General features: G+C 45.5%; 1 non-coding gene across 1 annotated transcript; it reads right to left on the bottom strand.

The window, feature by feature from the left end:
• Positions 1–19,674: 19,674 nt before the first annotated feature.
• Positions 19,675–19,763, bottom strand: trnar-gcg (transfer RNA arginine (anticodon GCG)). Its single transcript is given in 2 exon segments — positions 19,675–19,710; positions 19,727–19,763. It is a non-coding gene; the product is annotated as a tRNA-Arg (tRNA).
• Between the last annotated feature and the right edge of the window lie 2,514 nt (positions 19,764–22,277).

Genomic DNA, 22,277 nt, shown 5'->3' with positions numbered 1-22,277 from the left:
CTTCTCAAAAAACTCAATAAGTTTTGTGAGGCACGACCTACCCTTCACAAAACCGTGCTGACTATCGCTAATGAACTTATTCTTTTCAAGATGATTATAAATCCTATCTCTTATAACCTTTTCCAACATTTTACCCACAATCGAAGTAAGGCTCACAGGTCTATAATTACCAGGGCTGTCTCTACTCCCCTTCTTGAACAAGGGGACAACGTTTGCTATCCTCCAGTCTTCCGGCACTATTCCTGTTGACAATGACGACATAAAGATCAAGGACAAAGGCTCTGCAATCTCCTCCCTGGCTTCCCAGAGAATCCTAGGATAAATCCCATCTGGCCCAGGGGACTTATCTATTTTCACACTTTCCAAAATTGCTAACACCTCCTCCTTGTGAACCTCAATCCCATCTCGCCTAATAGTCTGTATCTCAGTATTCTCCTCGACAACATTTTCTTTCTCTACTGTAAATACTGACGAAAAATATTCATTTAACGCTTCCCCTATCTCCTCTGATTCCACACACAACTTCCCACTACTATCCTTGATTGGCCCTAATCTAACTCTAGTCATTCTTTTATTCCTGATATACCAAAAGAAAGTCTTAGGGTTTTCCTTGATCCTATCCGCCAATGACTTCTCGTGTCCTCTCCTCGCTCTTCTTAGCTCTCCCTTTAGATCCTTCCTGGCTAGCTTGTAACTCTCAAGCGCCCTAACTGAGCCTTCACGTCTCATCCTAACATAAACCTTCTTCTTCCGCTTGACAAGTGCTTCAACTTCTTTAGTAAACCACGGCTCCCTCGCTCGACAACTTCCTCCCTGCCTGACAGGTACATACTTATCAAGGACACGCAGTAGCTGCTCCTTGAATAAGCTCCACATTTCGATTGTGCCCATCCTCTGCAGTTTCCTTCCCCATCCTACGCATCCTAAATCTTGCTAATCGCATCATAATTTCCTTTCCCCCAGCTATAATTCTTGCCCTGCGGTATATACCTGTCCCTGCCCATTGCTAAGGTAAACCTAACCGAATTGTGATCACTATCACCAAAGTGCTCACCTACATCTAAATCTAACACCTGGCCGGGTTCATTACCCAGTACCAAATCCAATGCGGCATCGCCCCTGGTTGGCCTGTCTACATACTGTGTCAGAAAACCCTCCTGCACACACTGGAAAAAAACTGACCCATCTAAAGTTCTCGAACTGTAGTATTTCCAGTCAATATTTGGAAAGTTAAAGTCCCCCATAACAACTACCCTGTTACTCTCGCTCCTGTCGAGAATCATCTTCGCTATCCTTTCCTCCACATCTCTGGAAATATTCAGAGGTCTATAGAAAACTCCCAACAGGGTGACCTCTCCTCTCCTGTTTCTAACCTCGGCCCATACTACCTCAGTAGACGAGTACTCAAACGTCCTTTCTGCCGCCGTAATACTCTCCTTGATTAACAATGCCACACCCCCCTCCATTCTTTTACCATCTTCTCTGTTCTTACTGAAACATCTAAATCCCGGAACCTGCAACATCCATTCCTGCCCCTGCTCTACCCATGTCTCTGAAATGGCCACAACATCGAGATCGCAGGTACCAACCCATGCTGCAAGCTCACCCACCTTATTCCGGATGCTCCTGGCGTTGAAGTAGACACACTTTAAACCAAGTTCTTGCTTGCCAGTGCCCTCTTGCGTCCTTGTAACCTTATCCATGACCTCACTACTCTCAACATGCTGTGCACTGGAACTGCAATTTAGGTTCCCATCCCCCTGCTGAATTAGTTTAAACCCCCCCAAAGAGCACTAGCAAATCTCCCCCCCCAGGATGTTGGAACCCCTCTGGTTCAGGTGAAGACCATCCTGTTTGTAGAGGTCCCACCTACCCCAGAAAGAGCCCCAATTATCCAGGAAACAAAAACCCTCCCTCCTACCCCATCCCTGCAGCCACGTGTTCAACTCCTCTCTCTCCCTATTCCTCGCTTCGCTAGCACGTGGCACGGGCAACAACCCAGAGATAACAACTCTGTTTGTTCTCGCTCTAAGCTTCCACCCTAGCTCCCTGAATTTCTGCCTTAAATCCCCATCTCTCTTCCTACCTATGTCGTTGGTGCCTGTGTGGACCACGACTTGGGGCTGCTCCCCCTCCCCCTTAAGGATCCCAAAAACACGATCCGAGACATCACGAACCCTGGCAACTGGGAGGCAACACAGCAACCGTGAGTCTCTCTCGTTCCCACAGAACCTCCTGTCTGTTGCCCTAACTATGGAGTCCCCAATGACTAATGCTCTGCTCCTCTTCCCCCTTCCCTTCTGAGCAACAGGGACACACTCTGTGCCAGAGACCTGTACCCCATTGCTTACCCCTGGTAAGTCGTCCCTCCCAACAGTATCCAAAACGGTAAACCTGTTGTTGAGGGAAACGGCCACAGGGGATCCCTGCACTGCCTGCTGGTTCCCTCTCCTTCCCCTGACGGTAACCCATCTACCTACTTCTTTTACCTGAGGTGTGACTACCTCCCTATAACTCCTCTCAATAACCCCCTCCGCCTCTCGAATGATCCGAAGTTCATCCAGCTCCAGCTCCAGTTCCCTAACGCGGTTCTCGAGGAGCTGGAGTTGGGTGCCCTTCCTGCAGATGCAGTCAGCAGGGACACTCTTGGCGACCCTTACCTCCAACATTCTGCAGGAGGAACATTCAACTGCCTTAACCTCCATTCCCACTATTCTAAATTCCCAACAGATCTACTGAAAACCAAAAAAAAAAGTCAAAACTTGTTAGCTTAGCAATCCAACAGACAGAACTATTTTTTGGTTAGAGGAGGAGGATGGGTGGGAGACACTACCCGAATAGGGTTTCGGGTAAAGCAACCGCCCAAATATGTAACCTCACTTACCCAGCAGTCCCGCGTGCGCTCCGCCTATACACGAGAAATGGCTTCCGATTTCAACATGACCTCCTTGTTCTTGTACTCTATGCCTCTATCACTAAAGCCGAGGATACTGTCTGCTTTATTAACCACTCTCTCAACCAATGACATATAACCCCAGGTCTCTCTGCTCCTACACCCCCTTTATTCTATATTGATACTCCATGTTCTTCCTACCGAAATGAATCAATTCACATTTCTCTGCATTGAACTTCACCTGTCATCTGTCCTCCCATTCCACCAACTTGTCTATGCCCTTTTGAAGTTCTACACTATCATCCTTACAGTTCACAATGCTTCCAATTTTTGTATCATCCATAAACTTTGAAATTCTGCCCTGTACACCAAGGTCTAGGTCATTAATATATATCAGGAAAGGCAAGGGTCCCAACACTGACTCCTGGGGAACTCCACTACAAACCTTCCTCTAGTCCGAAGAACATCCATTGCTCACTACTCTTTGTTTCCTGTCACTCAGCCAATTCCATATCCATGTTACTACTGTCCCTTTTATTCCATGAGTTATAACTTTGCTCACAAGTCTGTTGTGTTGCATTGTATCAAACTCCTTTTGAAAGTCAATAAAAGCAAAATACTGCAGATGCTAGAAATCTGAAATATAAATAAAAAGTGCTGGAAGTACTCAGCAGGTCTGGCAGCATCTGTGGAGAGAGAAACAGAGTTAATGTTTCAAGTCAGTGACCTTTCAGATGCTGCCAGACCTTTTGAAAGTCCATGTACACCACATCAACAGCATTGCCCTCATCATCCCTCTCTGTTACCTCATCAAAAAACTCCAGCAGGACAGTTGAACATGATTTTCCCTTAACAAATCCATGCTGGCTTTCTTGAATTAACCCACATTTGTCCATGGGACTATTAATTTTGTCCCGAATTATTCTTTCGTGAAGTTTTCCCACCACCGAAATTGAACTGACTGGGGAGTGAGACGAGGTGAGTTGCTCTAACAGAGAGCCAGCACGGGTTCGACATGCTGAATGGCCTCCTTCTGTGCTGTAGCCATTCAATGAGTGTATGATTCTAGCAACAACTGTTGGTGGAGAGGCAGTGATGCAGGAATGGGTTGACAGAAAGGGGAAAGTCTGGGCTGGTGTGTGTTTGCAGCATTTGCAGCTTGTGTTCGGGTTTGTGAATAAAGGTGATTTGGAAGCTGTGTTCCAAATTAAAGTGTTTACTGGAAGGGAGAAGTTGATGTAAATAGAGAGTAAAACGTGTTAAGATGAAGGGTGGTGTGATTGTGGATAGCAGTAAATATTGTGCTGGTGAATTATTTGTGTTAATAAACTTCCACTGCGCCCTCTGCTGCAGGCTGCTGTTTATATCCAGCTGTGTGTTAGTGCTGTGTGTTAGTGAGATAAATGTTTGTTTCAACGCTGTTTATAAAGCAATAGCATTGCACTCAAACAGTCCCAGACATAGCAACACACGGAGAAAAGCAAAATACTGCAGATGCTGGAAATCTGAAACAGAAACAGAAAATGATTGAAATAGTCAGCAGGTCTGGCAGCATCTGTGGAGAAAGAACAAAGTTAATGTGAGCTAAGGAAACAGACCTGAACTGTTAACTGTTTCTCTCTGCACAGATGCTGCCAGACCTACTGAGCATTTCCAGCATTTTCTGTTTTTATTACAGCAACACCTTTGATCAGCAGTAGCGGTGATAGTGCGAGCCAGGGGGCAGCCAGGAAGGTATGTTTCACTATAAAGTACTTACCTGGCGATTCGGCGGACGCAGACACGGGGACTGCTGGGTCAGTGAACTTATATATTCGGGCAGTGGCTAAACCCGAAACACTACACGTGTAGTGTCTCCCACCCATCCTCCTCCTCCAACCAAAAAAATGGACTCATGTGTGGAGGGTTTGGTAAGGTAAGGTTTTCCTTTATATTTTTTTATTCTCTGTTGCCAATTTCGAGTAGAGGGGATGGAAGCTCGGGCAGTTGCATGCTCCTCTTGCAGGATGTGGGAGGTAAGGGTCACCACTTGTGTCCCTGCTGACTTCACCTGTGAGAAGTGCACCGAACTCCAGCTCCTCGCAGACCGCGTTCGGGAACTGGAGCTGGAGCTGGATGAACTTCGGATCATGCGGGAGGCAGAGGGGATGATAGAGAGCAATTATAGGGAAGTACTGACACCTAAGTCACACGATAAAGGTAGCTGGGTGACCGTCAGGGGAGGGGAAGGGAATAGGCGCACAGTGCAGGGATCCCCTGTGGCCGTTCCCCTCAATAATAAGTATACCGTTTTGGATACGGTTGTGGGGGGGTGCCTACCAGTGGAAAGCCACAGCGGCCAGGTCTCTGGCACTGAGCCTGGCTCTGCGGCTCAGAAGGGAAGTTTGGAGAATAGGAGAGCGATAGGAGATAGGAGATTCAATGATTAGAGGAACAGACAGGAGATTCTGTGGTCGCGAACGAGACTCCCGGATGGTAAGTTGCCTCCCGGGTGCCAGGGTCAGGGATGTCTCGGATCGAGTCTACAGGATTCTTAACCAGGGGGGGGGGGGGGGGAGAAGCCAGACGTCGTGGTACATATCTGTACCAATGACATAGCTAGGAAAAGGGATGAGGACCTGAAAAGCAAATATAGGAGTTAGGTTGGAAGCTAAAAGGCAGGACGAGCAGAGTAGTAATCTCAGGATTGATACCGGTGCCACGTGCTAGTGAGGCTAGAAACAGAGAGCGAGTGCAGCTGAACACGTGGCTACAGAGCTGGTGTAGGAGGGAGGGCTTCAGTTATGTGGATCATTGGGATACCTTCTGGGGAAGGTGGGACCTGTACAAGAAGGATGGGTTGCATCTGAACAGGAGGGGCACCAATATCCTGGGCGGGAGGTTTGCCAGAGCTCTTCGGGAGGGTTTAAACTAGTTTGGCAGGGGGATGGGAACCGGAGCTACGGATCAGTGGATGGGGTAGCTGTTGAACAGGCAGATACCGAGTGCAGAGAGTCTGTGAGGAAGGTTAGACAGTTGACAGGGCAAAGTTGCAGCCAGTATGATGGGTTGAAGTGTGTCTATTTTACTGCAGGAAGTGTCAGGAATAAGGGTGATGAACTTAGAGCATGGATCAGTACTTCGAGCTACGATGTTGTGGCCATTACGGACACTTGGAGATCACAGGGGCAGGAATGGATGTTGGATGTTCCCGGGTTTGGATGTTCCAAAAGGAATAGGGAGGGAGGTAAAAGAAGTGGGGGAGTGGCATTGTTAATCAGCGATAGTATCACAGCTGCAGAAAGGGAGGTCATCGAGGACGGTTTGTCTACTGAGTCATTATGGGTGGAAGTCAGAAACAGGAAAGGAGCAGTCACTTTATTGGGAGTTTTCTATAGACCCCCCAATAGCAACAGAGACACGGAGGAACAGATTGGGAGGCAGATTTTGGAAAGGTGCAGAAGTAACAGGGTTGTTGTCATGGGTGACTTCAACTTCCCTAATACTGATTGGAACCTCCTTCGTGCAAATAGTTTGGATGGAGCAGTTTTTGTCAGGTGTGTCCAGGAAGGTTTCCTGACTCAATATGTAGATAAGCCGACTAGAGGGGAGGCTTTGTTGGATTTGGTGCTTGGCAACGAACCAGGCCAGGTGGCAGATCTCTCGGTGGGAGAACATTTCGGTGATAGTGATCACAACTCCCGGACCTTTACTATAGTCATGGAGAGGGACAGGAGCGGACGGGATGGGAAAATATTTAATTGGGGGAGGGGGAATTACAATGCTATTAGGCAGGAACTGGGGTGCATAAATTGGGAACAGATGTTCTCAGGGAAATGCACGACAGAAATGTGGAGGTTGTTTAGGGAGCACTTGCTGCGACTGCTGGATAGGTTTGTCCCGATGAGGCAAGGAAGGGATGGAAGGGTGAAGGAACCTTGGATGACAAGAAATGTGGAACAGCTAGTCAAGAGGAAGAAGGAAGCTTACTTAAGGTTGAGGAAGCAAGGATCAGACAGGGCTCCAGAGGGTTACAAGGTAGCCAGGAAGGAACTGAAGAATGGACTTAGGAGAGCTAGAAGGGGACATGAAAAAGTCTTGGCGTGTAGGATTAAGGAAAATCCCAATGCGTTCTACACTTATGTGAGGAACAAGAGGATGGCCAGAGTGAGGGTAGGGCCGATCAGGGATAGTGGATGGAACTTGTGCCTGAGTCGGAGGAGGTAGGGGAGGTCCTAAATGAATACTTTGCTTCAGTATTCACTAGTGAGAGGGACCTGGACGTTTGTGAGGACAGCGTGGAACAGGCTGATATGCTCGAACAGGTTGATGTTAAGAGGGAGGATGTGCTGGAAATTTTGATAGACATGAGGACAGATAAGTCCCTGGGGCCAGCCGGGATATTCCCAAGGATATTGCGGGAAGCGAGGGAAGAGATTGCCGCGCCTTTGGCGATGATCTTTGCGTCCTCACTGTCCACTGGAGTAGTACCACATGATTGGAGGGTGGCAAATGTTATTCCCTTGTTCAAGAAAGGGAATAGGGATAACCCTGGGAATTATAGACCAGTCAGTCTTATGTCGGTAGTGGGCAAATTATTGGAGAGGATTCTGAGAGACAGGATTTATGATTAGTTGGAAAAGCATAGTTTGATTAGAGGCAGTCAGCATGGCTTTGTGAGAGGCAGGTCATGCCTCACAAGCCTTATTGAATTCTTTGAAGATGTGACAAAACACATCGATGAAGGAAGAGCAGTGGATGTGGTGTATATAGATTTTAGCAAGGAGTTTGATAAGGTTCCCCATGGTAGACTCATTCAGAAAGTAAGGAGGCATGGGATACAGGGAAAGTTGGCTGTCTGGATACAGAATTGGCTGGCCCATAGAAGACAGATGGTGGTAGTATATGGAAAGTATTCAGCCTGGAGCTCGGTGACCAGTGGTGCTCCGCAGGGATCTGTTCTGGGACCTCTGCGCTTTGTGATTTTTATAAATGACTTGGATGAGGAAGTGGAAGTCTGGGTTAGCAAGTTTGCCGATGACACAAAGGTTGCTGGAGTTGTGGATAGTGTGGAAGGCTGTTGTAGGTTGCAACGGGACATTGACAGGGTGCAGAGCTGGGCTGAGAAGTGGCAGATGGAGTTCAACCTGGAAAAGTGTGAAGTGATTCATTTTGGAAGGTCGAATTTGAATGCAGAATACAGGCTAAAAGACAGGATTCTTGGCAGTGTGGAGGAACAGTGGGATCTTGGGGCCCATGTCCATAGATCGCTCAAAGTTGCCACCCAAGTTTGATAGGGTTGTTAAGAAGGCGTATGGTGTGTTGGCTTTCATTAACAGGGGGATTGAGTTTAAGAGCCGCGAGGTTATGCTGCAGCTCTATAAAGCCCTGGTTAGACCACACTTGGAATATTGTGTTCAGTTCTGGTCGTCTCATTATAGGAAGGATGTGGAAGCTTTAGAGAGGGTGCAGAGGAGATTTATCAGGATGCTGCCTGGACTGGAGGGCATGTCTTACGAAGAAAGGTTGAGGGTGCTGGGGCTTTTCCCATTGGAACGAAGAAGGATGAGAGGTGACTTGATAGAGGGGTACAAGATGATGAGAGGCATAGATAGAGTGGATAGCCAGAGACTTTTTCCCAGGGTGGAAAGGGCTATCACCAGGGGGCATAATTTTAAGGTGATGGAGGAAGGTTTCGGGGAGATGTCAGAGGTAGGTTCTTCACACAGAGAGTGGTGGTTGCGTGGAATGCACTGCCAGCGGTGGTAGTAGAAGCATATACATTAGGGACATTTAAGCGTCTCTTGGATAGGTACATGGATGATAGTAGAATGAAGGGTATGTAGGTAGTTTTGATCTTAGAGTAGGTTAAAGGTTCGGCACAACATCGTGGGCCGAAGGGCCATTGCTGTGCTGTACTGTTCTATGGTCTATGTTATATAACACAGGTGTTGGGAGGCTCAGCCTGGCTACGCAATGTTACAAGGACGCTGAGTGACACCATCGACAACGGGACAGAGAGAAAAACACACAGAAAACTAATAGACTGTGAGGAAATAAAAGTGAGGAACGGAGAGAGAGAGACAGACAACGAAACTGAGATGGAGAAACAAGGCATTTGTATGATTGTGTTCTCCCTGTTGTGTAACGGTATTTCCTGTTGTGTAAATATGTTTTCTGTTGTGTAAAGATGTCCCCTGTTGTTGTGCAAAGGTTTTCCCTGTTTTTGTTTTATTTTCTGTTACTGACCATCTCCTCACTGTGACCATTTGTCCTGGTTTTATTGTGGCCAACATCACCATCTGGTGGTGGAGAGGAGGCTCTGCAGGAAGGGGGTTGACAAAGTGGGAGAGACTCGGCTGGTCCGTGTTTGCAGCTTGTGTTCGTGTGAGCAAAAGTGAGTTGTTACTGATTGATGTGTTCACGAGAAGGAAAAAGCTGATCGCAATCGAGCGCATCTTGTTATTATGGGGAAACACTTGATGTTTTGAAAGTGAACTGTTTGTCTTCCGACCAAACATAAATAGCAGAGAACGGTTTCGATCCATCGACCCAGCACGCTTACGCTGCGCCACTCTGCTAACTGCTGGTTTAAATTTTAGCTGCCTGTTAGTGAAATATGTTCATTTCCCCAATGTTTTTATAAAAATAGGATTGGAGTCGGATTTCTCAAGAATCCTGGACTCAGCAACACACGTGCTGACGGACTCACCCTCACTGCCCAATGACACAAGGACACAGAGTAACAGCACCGACAATGAGGCAGGCAGAGACAGACACACAGAAAACCGGGTAGAGATCATTCGGACCCAGAAGGGAACAGACAGAGAAAGACACACAGAAAACCAGGAAGAGATTATCAGGACGCAGAAAGGAACCGACAGAGAAAGACACACAGAAAACCAGGAAGATATTATCAGGACTCAGAAAGGAACAGACAGAGAAAGGTCCTGAGCAAACCAGCAAGAGACAGCGAAAGACTAATGATTTATGTAATTGTGTTCTCTGTTGTGTAAAGATGTTCCCTGTGTTCTTTTACAGATATTTCCTGCTGTGTAATATGTTCTCTGTTGTGTAACTATATTCGCTGTTGTGTAAAGATGTTCTCTGTTATTGTGTAAAATGGTTCCCTGTTGGGTAAAGATCTTCTCAGTTGTGTAAATATGATCCGTCTTGTGTAAAAGTGTTCCCGGTTGTTTAAATATGTTCCCTGCTCTGTAATGTAGAGCTGAGTCTGCACTAATGGAATTGCTACAGTATCTTCCAGTCTGATACTGTATGAGGGTTGGAATATGATCCAAAGCACAGTCTATACAAATTGAATTGCTATTGTATCTTTTAGTTTCTCAATCCAGGGGAGTTTTAAACTGAAATCTCTGTTTGTATCTCAGGTTATGCTATCTTTCAGATTCTCTCAATCTGATGACGCACTTGAGATTTAGACTTAAGAAAGGATGTACTGGCATTGGAGGAGTTCAAAAGCGATTCACTCAGCTGATTCCTGGGATGAAGGGGTTGACTTATGAAGAACGGCTAAACAGGTTATTCATTCGTGTTTAGAAGAATGAGGGGTGCTCTTTCTGAAACGTACAAGATTCTGAGGGTGCTTAACAGGGTGAAGAAGGGTCTCTGACCTGAAACATTAACTCTGCTTCTCTCTTCACAGATGCTGCCAGACCTGCTGAGTATTTCCAGCATTTCTTGTTTTTATTAACAGGGTCGATGTTGAGAAGATGTTTCCACTAGTGGGGGAATCTCAAACTAGGCGACATAGTTACAGAATAAGGGGACACTCATTTAAACTGAGATGCAAAGGAATTTCTTCTCTCAGAGGGTAGTGAATGTCTGGAATTCTCTACCCCAGACAGTATTGGAGGCTAAATCACTGAAAGTATTTAAAGAGGATGTAAATAGATTTTTGAAATATTGGAGAGTTGAGGTCAATGAAGAGCGGGCATGAAAGAGGAGTTGAGGTCTGGGGCAGATCAGCCATGATCTTACTGAATGGCAGGGCAGGCTTGAGGGGCCGAATGGCCTACTCCTGCTCCTATTTCTTCTGTTCTTATGTTATGTTATATCTAATGTATATGTCAGGATGCGCTATGGGAATTAATACTGAAACTTATAAACTCATAATGTGGGTAAATATTGGGCTGATATTTAACTTGAATCTCAGAGTACACTATTGTGGTTAATTCTGTAAGTTTGAAAAGGGAACTAGTGCCATAATGAAAACAAGAAATGCTGGAAATACTCAGCAGGTCAGGCAGCATCTGTACAGAGAGAAGCAAAGTTAACGTTTCAGGTCAGTGACCTTTCAGATGTTGCCAGACCTTTTGAAAGTCCATGTGGACCACATCAACAGCATTGCCCTCATCAACCCGCTCTGTTACCTCATCAAAAAACTCCAGCAGGACAGTTAAACATGATTTTCCCTGAAGAAATCCATGCTGGCTTTCTTGAATTAACCCACATTTGTCCATGGGACTATTAATTTTGTCCCGAATTATTCTTTCGAGAAGTTTTCCCACCTCCAAAATTGAACTGACTGGGGAGTGAAATGAGGTGAGTTGCTCTAACAGAGACAAAAACAAGAAATGCTGGATTCACTCAGCAGGTCTGGCAGCATCTGTGGAAAGAGAAGCAGAGTTAACGTTTCGGGTCAGTGACCCTTCCACAGATGCTGCCAGACCTGCTGAGTGAATCCAGCATTTCTTGTTTTTGTTTCAGATTTCCAGCATCCGCAGTATTTTGCTTTTATTTTAGTGCTCTAACAGAGAGCCAGCACGGGTTCGACAGGCTGAATGGCCTCCTTCTGTGCTGCAGCCATTCTATGATTGTATGATACTAGCAACAACTGTTGGTGGAGAGGCAGTGATGCAGGAATGTGTTGACAGGAAGGGGAAAGTCTGGGCTGGTGTGTGTTGGGGTTTGTGAACAAAGGTGATTTGGAAGCTGTGTTCCAAATTGAAGTGTTTACTGGAAGGAAGATGTTGATGCAAATAAAGATTAAAACATGTTAAGACGAAGCGTGGTGTGATTGGGGATAGCAGTAAATATAGTGTTGGTGAATTATTTGTGTTAATAAACTTCCACAGCGCCCTCTGCTGCAGGCTGCTGTTTATATCCAGCTGTGTATTAGTGCTGTGTGTTAGCGAGATAAATGTTTGTTTCAACGCTGTTTATAAAGCAATAGCATTGCACTCAAACAGTCCCAGACATAGCAACACACGTGCAAAAGCAAAATACTGCAGATGCTGGAAATCTGAAACATAAACAGAAAATGCTTGTAATAGTCAGCAGGTCTGGCGGCATCTGTGGAGAGAGAACAAAGTTAATGTGAGCTAAGGAAACAGATCTGAACTGTTAACTGTTTCTTTCTCCACAGATGCTGCCAGACCAACTGAGCATTTCCAGCATTTTCTGTTTTTATTACAGATATACAGGTGTTGGGAGGCTCAGCCTGGCTACACAATGTTACAAGGACGCTGAGTAGCACCATCGACAACGGGACAGAGAGAAAAACACACAGAAAACCAATAGACTGTGAGGAAGCAAAACTGAGGGACAGAGAGAGAGACAACGAGACTGAGACGGAGAAACAAGGCATTTGTATGATTGTGTTCTCCCTGTTGTCTAAAGGTATTTCCTGGTGTGTAAATATGTTTTCTGTTGTGTAAAGATGTACCCTGTTGTTGTGTAAAGGTTTTCCCTGTTATTGTTTTATTTTCTGTTCCTGACCATCTCCTCACTGTGACCATTTGTCCTGGTTTTATTGTGGCCAACATCACCATCTGGTGGTGGAGAGGAGGCTCTGCAGGAAGGGGTTGACAAAGTGGGAGAGACTCGGCTGGTCCGTGTTTGCAGCTTGTGTTCGTGTGAGCAAAAGTGAGTTGTTACTGATTGATGTGTTCAGTAGAAGGAAGAAGCTGATTGCAAAAGAGTGCCTTTGGAAGCATCTTGTTATTATGGGGAAATACTTGGTGTTTTGAAAGTGAACAGTTTGCATTGTTACGAAGCATAAATAGCAGAGAATGGCTTCGATCCATCGACCTCTGGGTTATGGGCCCAGCACACTTATGCTGCGCCACTCTGCTAACTGCTGCTCTAAATTTTAGCTGCCCGTTAGTGAAATATGTTCATTTCCCCAATGTTTTTATAAAAATAGGATTGTCGTCGGATTTCTCAAGAATCCCGGACTCAGCAACACACGTGCTGACGGACTCACCCTCACTGCACAATGACACAAGGACACAGAGTAACAGCACCGACAATGAGGCAGGCAGAGAAAGACACACAGAAAACCGGGTAGAGATCATTCGGACCCAGAAAGGAACAGACAGAGAAAGGTACTGAGCAAACCAGCAAGAGACAGCGAGAGACTGATGAACACCACTTGGAGGGTGCACTGAGGGTGGCAAGGGTCCAGAATGCAGTCTGGCTGGGGGATTTCAATGTCTATCACAGTGAGTGGCTCGGTAGCACCACTACTGACCATGCTGGCCGAGTCCTAACGGACATAGCTGCTCGATTGGGTCTGCGGTAGGTGGTGAGGGAACTAACAAGAGGGAAAAATATGCTTGACCTCAGCCTCACCAATCTGCCTGCCGCAGATCATCTGTCTATGACAGTATTGGTTCGGAGTGACCACTGCTCAGTCCTTGTGGAGATGAAGTCCTGTCTTCACATTGAGGATACCCTCTATCGTGTTGTGTGCCACTACCACTGTGCTAAATGGGATAGATTTTGAACAGATCTAGCAATGTATAACTGGGCATCCATGAGGTACTGTGGACCATTAGCAGCAGCAGAATCGTAGTCAACCGCATTCTATTACCTCATGGCCCGGCATATTCCCCCACTCTAACATTACCAACAAGCTGGGGGATCAACCCTAATTCAATGAAGAGTGCAGGAGGGCATGCCAGGAGCAGCACCAGGCATACCTTGAAATGAGGCGTCAGCCTGATGAAGCTACAGCCCAGGACTACTTTCATGCCAAACAGCAGAAGCAGCATGTAATAGACAGGGCTAAGTGATCCCACAACCAACGGATCAGATCTACACCCTGCCACATCCAATGATGAATGGTGGTGGACAATTAAACAACCAACAGGAGGAGGTGGCTCCACAAATATCCCCAACCTCAATGATGGGGGAGCCCAGCACATCAGTGCAAAAGACAAGGATGAAGAATTTGAAACAATCTGCAGCCAGAAGTGCTGGGTTGATGATCCATCTCGGCCTCCTTCTGAAGTCCCCAGCATCACAGATGCCAGTCTTCAGCCAATTCGATTCACTCAATGTGATATCAAGAAACGACTGAAGGCACTGGATACAGCAAAGGCTACGTGCCCTGACAATATTCCAGCAGCAGTACTGAAGACCTGTGCTCCAGAACGTGCTGCGCCCCTAGCCAAGCTGTTCCAGTACAGGTACAATACTGGCATCTACCCGGCAATGTGGAAAAATGCCCAGGTATGTCCTGTACACAAATAGCAGGACAATTCCAACCCAGCCAATTGCTGCCTCATCAGTCTACTCTCAATCATCAGTATAGTGATGGAAGATGTCATCGACGGGGCACTTGCTTTGCAATAACCTGTTCAGTGACGCTCAGTTGGGTTCCGCCAGGGCCATTCAGCTCCTGACCTCATTACAGCCTTGGTTCAAACAAGGACAAAAGAGCTGAACTCAAGAGTTGAGGTGAGAGTGTCTGCCCTTGACATCAAGGTAGCATTTGACTGAGAATGGCATCAAGGAGCCAGAGCAAAACTGGAGTCAATGGGAATCAAGAGGAAAACTCTCCACTGGTTGGAATCGTACCTAGCACAAAGGAAAATGGTTGTGATTGTTGGAGGTCAGTCATCTCAGCTCCAGGACATTACTGCTGGAGTTCCTCAGGGTAGTATCCTCGGCCCAACCTTCTTCACAACTTCATCAGTGACCTTCCTTCAATCATAAGGTCAGAAGTGGGGATGTTCACTGATGATTGCAAAATTTAGCACCATTCGCGACTCCTCAGATAGTGAAGCAGTCCATGTAGAAATGCAGCAAGACCTGGACAATATCCAGGCTTGGGCTGATAAGTGGCAAGTAACATTCGCGCCACACAAGTGCCAGGCAATGACCATCTCGAACAAGAGAGAATCTAACGATCTCGCATTGACATTCAACGGCATTACGATCACTGAATCCCCCACTATCAACTTCCTGGGGGTTCCCATTGACCAGAAACTGAACTGGAGTAGCCTTATAAATAGTGTGACTACATGAGCTGGTCAGAGGATAGGAATCATGCGGTGAGTAACTAACCTCCTGACTCCCCATTTACAAGGCACAAGTCTGGAGTGTGATGGAATACTATCCACTTGCCCGGATGGGTGCAGCTCCAACAACATTCAAGAAGCTCGACACCATCCAGGACAAAGCAACACGCTTGATTGGCACCCCGTCCACAACATTCACTCCCTTCACCACTGACGTACAGTGGCAGCAGTGTGTACCATCTACAAGATGCACTGCAACAATGCACCAAGGCTACTCAGGCAGCACCTTCCAAACCTGCATCCTCTACTGCCTAGAAGGACAAGGGCAGCAGATGCATGGGAATACCACCACCTGAAAGTTCTCCTCCAAGCTACACATCATCCTGACTTGGAACTATATCGCCATTCCTTCCTTCACTGTCGCTGGGTAAAAATCCTGGAACTCCCTTCCTAATAGCACTGTGGGTGTACCTACCCCACATGGACTTTAGTGGTTCAAGAAGGAAGCTCACCACCACCTTCTCATGGGCAATTAGGGATGGACAATTAATGCTGGCCTGGCTGGCGACGTCCACATCCCATGAAACAAATAATTAAATACAATAACAGCTCATCTCAATTCCTAGTATTTCTAAATCGCACCAGTCCAACATAAGCTGAACAATTATTGCATGTTGTGATTGACGGTCTGGTCTGTAAACTGCACTGTATCACAGATTGCTGACATTTGCTAACTGGAAGTGAGAACTGCAAAATCGGGACAGTAGTTCACATAGTCTGTCAGTGTGAAAGAATCAGGCAATGTGAGGTAATAGAATTTGTCTGTAAATGTTACACTCATATTGCTTTATATTTTTATATTGAAAATAAAAGTAATCATTTCGTGAAAATAGTGACATGTTGTCCAAACTTTGGTAGCCAGTTGTTTTCGTCTTGCACTCAGCAGGGCAATCCACAAGAATACCAATTTAAGGGAAAACAACAACTTTCTTCTGTATGAGAAGAGAGTGCTGATTGGTTGGCAAGTGAACTCTTATTGGTCGAGGCATTGCCATTCAGAATGCATCAGTTTATGGTAACTGACAGATAACTGCCCAGCTTTGTTTGAAATTTAAACCAGGCAGCTTGACTCTGATTGGTCAAGCCATTGCCCTGTGGAATGAGCCAGTGAATGGCTATCACTTATTTTGTTTAGCTGAAACTGGCACAACATGTGTGCATGTTCTTTCTGTCTGCAAAGAACAGGGCCCTGTGTATTAATACATGTAGTTTACAGTACACACCAGTGCACCACACTGCGAGCCCTCCTGACAGTCTTAAATTGGTTGTCAGTGTAATTCTTAGCACACTGAGAATTATTTCGCAAATGTTGTCCTATTGTGGAATCACATCTCATGTTGGATACTGTGTTTTGAGTTTTGCAAGCACGGGTTGGTTGGGTAGGGCCCATTGCGAACAGCGGAAGGGACATGTTATTTGATACAATCCACCAGTTTTGGGATGTACGGTCTAGAAACCTAGCATCACACTGGTATTAAAATTCATATATCACGTTACTTCTTTGTGTGATAGGCAGGACGTCTCTTTTGCTTGACAGCAGCATCCTGTTAGTGGCGAACACCACACTTGTTGCTCCTGCATAGCAACAGCAGGAAACAGCTCGCTTCACCTGTTACTCAAATACTGGGGATATATTACCCTTCCAGGGTAATTTGAGGGAGACTGGGCACTTTTCAGGGCTCAAAATAAAACCCCTTAGCAGATTTCTCAACTAGTACATCAAGGAAAGGGAACTCATTTGACTGCTCCATTCCAAAGGTGAATTTGAGTGTCGGATGGAGCCCATGAAGACGTGCAAGGAAATTATTTCATGCAGCTGCGGATTCAAATTTAGCAAACGTATCATCTACATATTGGAAATATGCAAGAGGTCGGAGGTTAGGTGTCATTCCCTTAAAAACAGGTTTGTCATGGAATCCAACAAAGATGTTTGTGAGAGCTGGGCCTAGAGGTGATCCCATGGCAACACCAGCGATACATGGTGTCAATAAAACTGAACCCAACTGTGCAAGTTGCCGAGTTCATAAGTTCAATGAATACTGATTCACACAATGGTGACGGGTCTAGATCACCATGATATAGCACTGCAGTGCAAATATCTATGGCTTCCAGAAGTGGTACATTGGTGAATAGGCTAGCAATGTCAAATGACACATGGACACGGCATTGCTATCGATATGCAAGTCCTGTATGGTCTTCGCAAATGTGAAGGAATCCTTCACTGTGCATGTGGAGAACTTGCTCAAAAACTGGTTGTAACAATTTGCCCAACCATTTGGCAAATTCATTTCAGGATACTATTTACATTACTTCAAATAAAGGAAACACAACGACACCAGGGATTGAGCACAACGCTGAAAGTTTCACAGCAAATAGTCAAGTGGGAAATGGATGAAATACAGAAAGAAAAAGCCTAAAATACTGAAAACACTCAGCCAGTCCGGAAACAACTGTGGAGAAGAGAAGCTCGGGGTAATGGTCCAGTTCTGTGACCCTTCTATAGACCTGAAACATTGCTCCTACCTTCCTCTCTACACAGATACAGCTGGAACTGCTGAGTGTTTCCAGAATCTTCTGTTATTATTCAGATTTCCAGTGTGTGCAGTATTTCTCTTTTTGAAAATAAAATATTCCCTGAGAGGAATGGAACGTTACATAAAAAATAGGAGTGGGCCATTCGGCCCATCGAAATAGCTCTGCCATTCAATAAGATCACAGCTGATTTTCTACATCAACTCCATCTTGCCACACTAGCACAGATCCCTTGATTCCCTTAGTATCCAAAAACCTATCGATCTCTCTCTTGGATATACCCAACGAGCATCCACATCTCCAGAGTCACAGAGAGATACAGCACTGAAAAATGCCCTTTGGCCCACCGAGTCTGTGCCGACCAACAACCACCCATTTATACTAATCCGACACGAATCCCATATTCCTACCACATCCCCACCGACCCTATATTTCCCTCCCACCTACCTAAACCAGGGACAATTTATCATGGCCAGTTTACCTACCAACAAGTCTTTTGGCTTGTGGGAAGAAACCGGAGCACCTGGAGAAAACCCACACAGGCACAGGGAGAACTTGCAAACTCCACCTAGGCAGTACCCAGAATTGAACCCGGGTTGCTGGAGCTGTGAGGCTGCGGTGCTAACCACTGCGCCACTGTGCTGCCCATAATGTGTGATCTCAACAAGGCTCTGTCTAATTGCAGTCAAACTTCTTTATTCATATAAAAACTCTTCACAATGTTGAACACAACTATTAACTGCCATTCTGCTCTAAGAAGAAGGACCCCAGCTTCACACACCCCAGACCCTATTCTTTCCACATTAGCTGAATTCCTGCATTTCTGATACCATTCCAGTAAATCTCCTCTGCACCCTCTCTGAGGCCTTGACATTCCTGCTAAAGTGTGGAGCATGGAATTAGACACTGCGCTCTAACTGAGGCCTATAACCAATGAGATTTCTAAAGGTCCAGCGTAAATTCCTTGTCTGTGTCCCGTACTCCCATTTATGGTTTCTGACTCAATGTCGGCTCTGAGCTGTTGAAACTGCCTGAATAAATATTTCCACCCAACAAAGCGCTCGGAATGTGAGAAGGGACAAAGTGAGTGACCAAGTACATCAACTCCAAGGAAAACTCCACCATGTAGGGAAAACACTCGAAACACAACAGCTCTTTTAAGAGCCACCCACAATCGCTCTGAAAAAACTGCACCAACATCTCTCTAGAATTGGTTTATTTCATTGGTTTTAATGCTCAGTAACTCTCTGGAACTTTCTCACTGTCTTTGTGTTTTCTGTTTCAATCTGGTATGGTGATTCTGGGAAGATGAGTTTCACTGCCTGGGAGGATCGTTGTGGTTTTCCTGCAGAAACACAAAACAAAGTCTCTTTTCAGAGTCACCCACCGCCTCATAGGGACAGCAGTGACATGGGAACGGGAGCTGGGGTGTGTATTATGCCGGAAATATCAGTTAATGATTTATGTTGTGCTCTCCTTATGTTCCAATCTCTGAATTGAGCCTTTCCACCGCACCAGGGTTATGGGGAGAGTTTTCATCGTTTCTTTTCTAAACGTACAGACGATGTTATAAAGTTGCTGATTTACCCAGATGGCGGATTCTCCCCTCACAGTGAAAAGTAACATCGCACCTTCACATCTGCCCATTGTTTTATAATTGAATAATTAGTCAAATTGAATTATTTGTGATGTTATTTCCCCCGAGACGGTGTTTCCTGCAGTGAAACTGATCAGTTTCAGCTCAGTCATTTCGGGACCTGGAATTCCTGAAGTTTGAACCCGCTGTAACCCCAGCCCACTTTTGATTGTTCACCCTCTTCTCAAAAAGGCAGAGACAGCACATGAGGAGGCCATTCGCCCCATTAAGTCCATGTCGGGTTTCCAATCTGTTCAGTCCCCGACTCAATCCCCAAATTCCTGCATAATCCCTTTGGGTCAAAATGACCGCGGCAGGACTCGAACCTGCAATCTTCTGATAACATCATAGAATATACCGCAGTCAGACGCCTTATCCGTTAGGCCACACAGCCATTAGCTTAAATGAATGATTCAATCAGAGAATCTCGAAGCACAAAATACAAAAAATCATTGGTTGAACCTATCAACCTGGCAGAATATTTGAATTTGTGAAAGCCGCCAATTTCACTGTGGAAAAGAAGTGATCGACTGGAAAAGTACATAAAAATCTATTTTCCCGTAGCGGTTTAAATAAACTTTTAAAACACAATTTTGCTTTTACCGACTCAAATTGCTGGTGCTATTTTATGAACAGCTTTATTTTGCCAATTTTTGTCAACTTCTCATCCGTAACTGACAGTAAAAGACTCCGTTCAGCAATCTTTCACGCGACAAATAACTCAAACTCGGTGTGGAAGCAATAAATTACAGACTATTGGTAATTCCCCTTCACACAGGCTTCAGGGGAACTGTGAGAAGCCACTGAAATAGTTGCTTCATCCTTTTAAAAGGTTCCCATTCTGTCCTGTTGCTGACATGTTGGAATCAGATTTGTATTTAACAAGATATTTCTGTGAAAACAAAATCCTCAACAGACCAGCTGGGAATCTGGGAATCACTGTAGTAAAATAAAAGGCTTTTGATTGAGAAGACGGGACCTTCTCACCAGCAGCCGGGTTACATTCCCCTCACATCCTTACACAGTGAGCAGCTCTTTCCCTCGAGAAATAGACAGCAGCAGTTGGAAGTTCAGTAAAAGGATCGGTTCATTGAGACAAGTTTCTGACTGACAGGTGGTGCTGAATATTAATACAAGAAGGTCCTGGAATGGGAAACAAGTGTCCAGAGTGGGGTCTGAAATCAGGACAGGGAAATGGCCAGCACTGACACAGATCATTTCATTATTACATTGATATCTGACTGTCTATAAGGAGAAGCGAGTTAAACACATGATGGTGAAAGGAATGGAAGATATCACTGGTTGTTCTGGATGAAGAGGGATAGACAGAGGTGTGGGTTCAGCAGACTTCAGACAGTAATCAGCCCTTTCAGATACTGTGGGTGGATCTGAAAAGAGCCTTTGGGAAAGGGAAAAAAGCTCTTTGTTTAAAAACACTCAAATAGCTACCTTGTAATTGGTCAGGTTACTAATGTTTTAGTTAGTGTAATTTATGAATAATTACTAATGAGAAAGTGCTGTTTGGACAGAGTGTAAAGCTGTGAGTTGATGTGTAAGGGACTTCACTGACTAGGGGAAAGAGGTGCTCTTTGGTCTCTTCTGCCTTTTCAGCCTCCATGGGACAGGGGAAGAAGCTGATCGGTGAGTAACTGGTAAATTATTCTACTTATTACACTTATTACACGAGCAATAATGAGTTTGTAAAGCTTAGTAATGGCAGGGCAGCTCGAAAAGTAAAAGTTCTAAATTGGGGGAAGGCAAATTTTACAAAACTGAGAGGTGATTTGGTGGATGTGGACTGGATACAACTACTTGAAGGAAACCCAAGGATGTTTTATCAGTCCATTAAGAGCAAGAGGATAACTAAGGAAAGGGTATGGCCTATCAGAGATGTACAAGGGAACTTCTGTGTGGATCCAGAAGATGTGGGCGGGGTTCTTAATGAGTTTTTTGTCTCTGCCTTCACAAAGGAGAGGGATGATGCAGACATTGTAGTAAAAGAAGAGGAGTGTGAAATATTAGATACGATAAGCATAATGAGAGTGGAAGTACTAGAGGGTCTGACATCCTTGAAAATGAATAAATCACCAGGGCCAGATGGTTTGCATCTGAGGTTGTTAAAGGAAGCCAGGGAGTAAATAGTGGATGCGCTGAGGATCATCTTCAAATCCTCACTGGATATGGGGGAGGTGCCGGAGGATTGGAGGTCTGCGAACGTTGTACTATTATTTTAAAAGGATGTGGTAAGTCTGACCTCAGTGGTGGGTAAATTATTCGAATCAATTCTGAGGGACAGGATAACCTACCACTTCGAAAGGCACGGATTAATCAGGGATAGTCAGCATGGATTTGTTAAGGGAAGGTCATGTCTCACTAACTTTATTGAGTTTTTTGAGGAAGTAACAAGGAACATTTATGAGGATAGTGCGCTGGATGTGGTTTACATGGATTTTAGTAAGGCATTTGATAAGGTCCACATGGCAGTCTGGTCAATAAAATGAAAGGCCATGGGATACAGGGGAACGTGGCAGGTTGGATCCAAAATTGACTCAGTGACAGGAAACAAAGGAGAGTAGTCAACGGATGTTTTTGCGATTGGAAAGCAGTTTTCAGTGGCGTTCCACAGGGCTCAGTGTTGGGTCCCTTGCTGTTTGTGGTGTATATTACCACACGGGCAGCACAGCGGCGCAGCGGTTAGCACCGCAGCCTCACAGCTCCAGCGACCCGGGTTCAATTCTGGGCACTGCCTGTGTGGAGTATGCAAGTTCTCCCTGTGTCTGTGTGGGTTTCCTCTGGGTGCTCTAGTTTCCTCCCACATGCCAAAGACTTGCTGGTTGATAGGTTAATTGGCCATTATAAATTGTTCCTACGAAGGTGGGAGGGAAATATAGGGACAGGTGGGGATGTG

This window comes from Heterodontus francisci, unplaced genomic scaffold (assembly GCF_036365525.1).
Source record: "Heterodontus francisci isolate sHetFra1 unplaced genomic scaffold, sHetFra1.hap1 HAP1_SCAFFOLD_59, whole genome shotgun sequence".
Classification (NCBI taxonomy): Eukaryota; Metazoa; Chordata; class Chondrichthyes; order Heterodontiformes; family Heterodontidae; genus Heterodontus; species Heterodontus francisci.
Note: the sequence above shows the minus strand (reverse complement) of the source record. Positions and strands in the feature narration are given on the sequence as shown.